The sequence below is a fragment of the Panthera tigris genome, chromosome A3 (assembly GCF_018350195.1).
Source record: "Panthera tigris isolate Pti1 chromosome A3, P.tigris_Pti1_mat1.1, whole genome shotgun sequence".
In the NCBI taxonomy this organism is placed as follows: Eukaryota; Metazoa; Chordata; class Mammalia; order Carnivora; family Felidae; genus Panthera; species Panthera tigris.
Genome location: NC_056662.1, coordinates 32,555,442 through 32,561,498, shown reverse-complemented (window position 1 = coordinate 32,561,498; position 6,057 = coordinate 32,555,442).

The window sequence follows — 6,057 nt, the reverse complement described above, 5'->3', positions numbered from 1 at the left end:
GCAGACTGAGCCACCCAGGCTCCTTGACACTTCAGTGGTTTTAATCAATGTCAGGCATCTAGGCTAAATCCCATGGGCATGATAATGATAGAGCAAAAAGTGCAAAGTCCAGTCTAATTGGGGCATAGCCCACATCCATCTGAACTCAGCCTGGTGGGTTTGTGTGGGTCCCCATGGCCTGCTGAGCTGGACTCTATCTTCAACAGACTAAGCCTTCAGTTGGGAAGATAGAATAGCACAGGAGAAACACTTGGAGCATAATACTACTCAGGGGCTAATCAAGTATAAATGGATTAAAACCACAATGAGATACCACCTCACACCTGTCAGAATGGCTAACATTAACAACTCAGACAACAACAGATGTTGGTGAGGATGCGGAGAAAGAGGATCTCTTTTGCACTGTTGGTGGGAATACAAACTGGTATAGCCACTCTGGAAAACAATATGGCAGTTTCTCAAAAAATTAAAGATAGAACTACCCTACGACCCAGCAATTGCACTACTAGGTATTTATCCAAGGGATACAGGTATGCTGTTTCGAAGGGGCACATGTGCCCCAATGTTTATAGCAGCGCTATCAACAATAGCCAAAGTATGGAAAGAGCCCAAATGTCCACTGGCAGATGAATGGATAAAGAAGATATGGTGTGTGTATATCTATATCTATATCTGTATCTATATCTATATCTATATCTACATCTACATCTACATCTATATATCTGTATCTATATTCCATATATACAATGGATACACACACGTAATGGAGTATTACTCAGCAATCAAAAAGAATGAAATCTTGCCATTTGCAACTACATGGGTGGAACTGGAGGGTATTATGCTAAGTGAAATTAGCCAGTCAGAAAAAGACAAATATATGACTTCACTCATATGAGGACTTTAAGATGGACAAAACAGATGAACATATGGGGAAGGGAAATGAAAATAATATAGAAACAAGGAGGGGAACAAAACATAAGAGACTCTTAAATACAGGGAACAAACTGAGGGTTGCCAGAGGGGTTGTGGGTGGGGGGATGGACTAAATGGGTAAGGAGCATTAGGGAGGACACTTATTGGGATGAGCACTAGGTATTATACAGAAGGGATGAATCACTGGAACCTACTCCTGAAATCATTATAGCACTATATGCTAACTAACTTGGATGTAAATTAATTAATTAAATTTTATTTTTAAAAAAAGTATAAAAGGGGTGGCTCCATGCGTAAGTTCAACAAAAGCTCAACAAAAGGAAAAGTCCACATGGGTGAGTGGAGGAAGTGATGTGGGGATATCAGTATAGAAAATGTAGTCTCTGTAGAGGGAAGACTTGATGGCCAGGTTAGTTCTTGTGAGCTTAAGGATGATAGGAAATGAAAATTAATGGGCGTGGGACATTCACAGTAAGTTGACAATGTGATTATCACCACATACCCTCCAGAAGAACTAAAATAAACACGGAAATATCAAATACTGACAAGAATGAGGAGCAACTAGAACTCTCACACAAAAATATCCATTGGTTACAGACACTGCAAAACTGGTATTTTCTACTAAAACTCATGCACAGCCTATACACAGCAATTCCTGTCCTAGGAATAAACCCAGAAAAAATGTGTACATATGTTCACAAAAAGATATATATCAGAATGTATGGTACTATTCATAATAGCCTGACAGGAATTTACCCTAACACCCCTCAAAATTTTGTAATTTTTGGTGTACTCACACAATAGAATATGAATAGCAAAGACGGTAGACTACCACTACACACAAAAACAAGGATGAACCTCTCAAATATAATATTGAATGAAATAAGCCAGATATAAAAAAATACATTCCATGGGATTCCACTCATAGAAATTTCAAAAAAAAGTTTATCTATGATATTAGAACTTAGATTTTCTTTGGGGAGATAGTGACTGGGTGGCTGTGTAGCTTCTAAGGTGCTTCTGATGTTTCATTTCATAATCTGGATGCTTATCACACAGGTGTGTTAAGTTTGTTAAAATTCACCAAACTGTACACTTATAGTAAGTGCACTTCTTCCTCTGTAGGTGATATGCCAGTAAAAGGTTAAAAAATTACAAATTCTTAGGTGACATCCAGACTAGAATGGATCTCTAATCCCCAGCAGTATCTAGTTGCTACTGTTAAACGGGAAGGGAGGGTGGCCTTGCAGAAAGATGTTCTCTGTCTTTGCAATCCCCACAGCCATGATGACATTCATGGAGAGTTACTGAAAATTAGCAGTGCCTCCAGATAAAGTGTGTATATGCATATACAAGAAGTCACTTCCTCTTCTACCTCCCCTGCCTTCTTTCTCCCACATTTCCAGCCACTAATCAGCCTCCTGCTAAGTATTAGTTAACCTCCTAAATCAATACATCTTGATCTGAACCTAATAGGAAGGAATGTTTGCTTTTGTATCTGGGTTCAAAGTACAGACTACAGTAGTTGGCTTTTAAGTTTATGTTATAGGCTTAATTTTCTTGCTCAAATGAAATGAGGAATACATTAAGACTGTGAAAGGAAAAAAAAAGCATGATTGATAAACTGGCTTATATGACTATAGTTCCTTTAGAAACAAAAATATTTGGTACGTTCCCTTATTATTGAGATCAAGCAATGTGCCTGGATCTAAATGACACAAAAATGGTTTGAATTAGAGTCAAATAATTGCCATTCTGAGTGAACATAAACTTTTTTGAGGGGGGTGGTGAATGGGGATAAAAAATAACTAATAAACTCTGAGGCAAAGCTCACATCTGAGATTTAAGCTTCAAAGGTCTTAAAAAAGAGGCTCCCCCCTACCCTGCCCACAGAGAGAGCAAGAGAGAGAGAGAGAGAGAGAGAGAGAGAGAGAGCACTGCACTCAGCGGGAGGAGTGGTTTTCCCAAGCTGATTTTCCTTACGGGGTGACCCAGCCTCGGTCGGAATGTTACCATGTGATCAGCCCAGACCGTGGCAGCAACACAGTCTCAGCACAGAAGTTAGAACTTTCTGCAGCATCATTAAAATAATTGGGAGAGAAAAAAAAATGTTAAGCTCCACAAGCTTGAATCACAAGCCTCTTGGAAAGGTTAATAAGCTTGCCGCTCTGTACTCCCCTCCCTTTCTTCCATGCCTTGCCACCCCCACCCTCCCAAGTTGCCGTGACAGACTGGTTATCAGCTGGGGAAAGAAGATTCAGAATTGAAACCTTTGTTTTGAACAGCTGAATGGATACAATTCCTCTACTGATGTTGTGGGGTCCTTGCTTATGACTATGCCACGGAGATCCAAAAGAGGGTCTCTGCTTTTGTTCTTATGACTAGTACCTACCAAGCTAGCAGACTCTTGGGGCCAAAAGGAAGTCAGTCCCATGGTAGAAAGGTGTATCTGACAAAGGACAGAACAGAACTGGCTGAGTGGGGTGGAAGCAACACACAGGCTGAAGTCAGACTCTATCAATGAGAGGCAAGCAGTATAGATCCAGCAAGGGGAGACAGGAACCTTCTTTAACCAGAGAAGCAGAAGCAATTGTAGTGCAGCTCACAGAGAAAGTGTTGGAGCATGGACCAAATTCAACTGTAGTGCATGGTGTGCCAGCTGGATGTGGGCAGCAACTGAATAACTGGATTTGTGTCAGGAAAAAGAGAGAGAGAAGAGGGAGAGGAAGAGGGAGAGGGAGAGGGAGAGGGAGAGGGAGAGGGAGAGGGAGAGGGAGAGGGAGAGGGAGAGGGAGAGAGGGAGAGAGAGAGAGAGAGACAAAGAGAGACAGAGAGAGAAAGAGAACTTCAAGAGATGGGACTTTCTTCTTCCTCACTCCTGTTTGGTCTTAGAACACCCTGCAGTCAAAGGTAGACTTCGTCTAACAGAATCTTCTGACCCAGGATACCATTATCCCCCACCTTCCACGAGGCTTCCAAATTTGAGACTATTATCAAGGAAGGTCAAGGTATGACCAGCAATGAGGGAATGGCTCCCTGGTCCTCCTCCTTATCAGTGAGCGTAAGTAAGAATAATTGGTGCCAATGTTGGTTACTAATGGAGGCCAAGAGAGAAGTGGGCCTTACACTGAGAGACAATGGATTTTCAAATTTGGTTAAAACTGGTTGATTCAGGTGATCAGAGCCACTAAAAGAAAGAAGCTTAGTTCTTAAGAAAGATAATTCAGGAACCATGTCCAGGGGGTCAGTGGGCTCACAAAGGAAATCCTTACTTTCCTGTATTGAATGAAAACTCTCTTTCATGAGTGTGAGTTGAAATGTGGACAACTGTTTGGATTTGGAGCTCATCCTTCTCAAAGGCCATGTTCCCTAACAGTGATAGTTGACTTCTTATTGAACTCAACCTTCTCAGCTGAGTGTGGTATCAGCAAAGCCACGCCACAGGGGCACACTGGGCCTCTCCAGCTGAAGTCTTTGCTCAGTTAGCCTTTATTGCTTTTCTCCATTCCACGCTCTAATCCCAGTGACTACCATGCCATCAGCCCCTTTAAAGGACATTTGCTCTCTTCCAATCTGGCAGAATGGACAGTCTTTGTTAATTGATAGAAAAACAACCCTAAAATATTAACCCCTAAATGTCTATTTCTCACTCATAGGAAGCCCTCCACATGGTAAGTCAGCCACCCAGGCTCTTTCCATTTTGTAGCTCTTTCCTTATTTAGGGTCTTGCATTCTTCACTGTTGAAGTACTAAATGGGAAAATAGACAGTAAGAAACCAGCATCTCAGCCTCTTTGTTTGGAAGTGGTACTCATAATCTTCTCGCATTCCATTGGGAAAACTTAGTCACATGGCTCAACCTATACTCAAGAAGGACTTGGAAATGTGGCACCTCTCTAGGAAAAGAATTTCCAGCCTAACAGCAGCTTCGCACTAAAAGCATGACTCAATTGGAGGAAAACTAGCCATGCCTCCCAAAGGAAGTTAAGTGTGACTCCCCAGCAGCCATGGTTGATTGCACCAAGTATGCACTTGCCCTGATCACAGACTGGCCATTAGACCAGATGTGGCCCATTGCAAAATGATACACTCCAACTGGCACAATGACTTTTAGCTGAGTCAAGTAGATGCCTTATTTCAGGAATCTGAACTGCCAAATATGAAAAGAAGATAGACAAGTGGAAAAGACAAGCAAAAAGAAATGGAGTCTCATCCGTGGCAGAGCAAGGGAGAGATTTCCACAAAGTCCTGCTGAAGAGCACTTTCCTAGTCTTAGCATGTGCAAGACCTTCTTGTTGTTGAAGTCACAGTCAGAAAAGAATGGAGCCAAGATTCAAACTCAGATCTCCCTGGCTCTAAAGCCTGATATATATACACATTTTTTTTTTTTACCTCATTATACTACCTCCCTCAATGTTTTTGACAGAGCTTAATAGTATTTTTGGTAAATTGGTTCATTGTTCTCAATTCCCATGCCCTTCCTGTTTTAAAATTATATATTCACACACTTTGCCATGTAACTTTGCATTTCATCTCCCTAGAGGTGGGGTCAATTTCTGTATCCATTGATGGTAAAGTTGGCCGCATGACTAACTTTAATCAATGAAATGTGGGTGGAAATGACTGTGTGCCAGTTCTCAGAAAATGCTGTTTCACTTACCCCCTTCCACTCCTATGATCACAGCAAGAAAAGTACTACCCAGGTAGCAACTGCATTAGCAGCCTGAGACCAAAAATGTGACACATGGAGTATATTTGAACCCAACCCAAGCCCCAAGCCAAGCTTAGTCAACCCCCAGCCTGAAGCAGAAGAGTCTTGGCTGACCTAGAGACCATTAGTAAGCAACTTAAATGCTGTTATAAGCCCCTGACAGTGGTTTGTTATATACCTTCATTGTGGCAAGAGCTGACTAATAATACAGTGCTGAAAAGCAAATATTTTGCTATTTAGCACAATCGTATATATCTGCCCTTTTTGAACACCTACTATGAACATTTAATACAGCATATTATTATTGTTTTAGCCTATGAGTAAATAATCCCTGATTTAGACTAAAGGGTAACCTACATCCTCTCTAGCTAGCAAAGCTAAGGAAATCATATCATACATGAGGAAAAAAAGTTA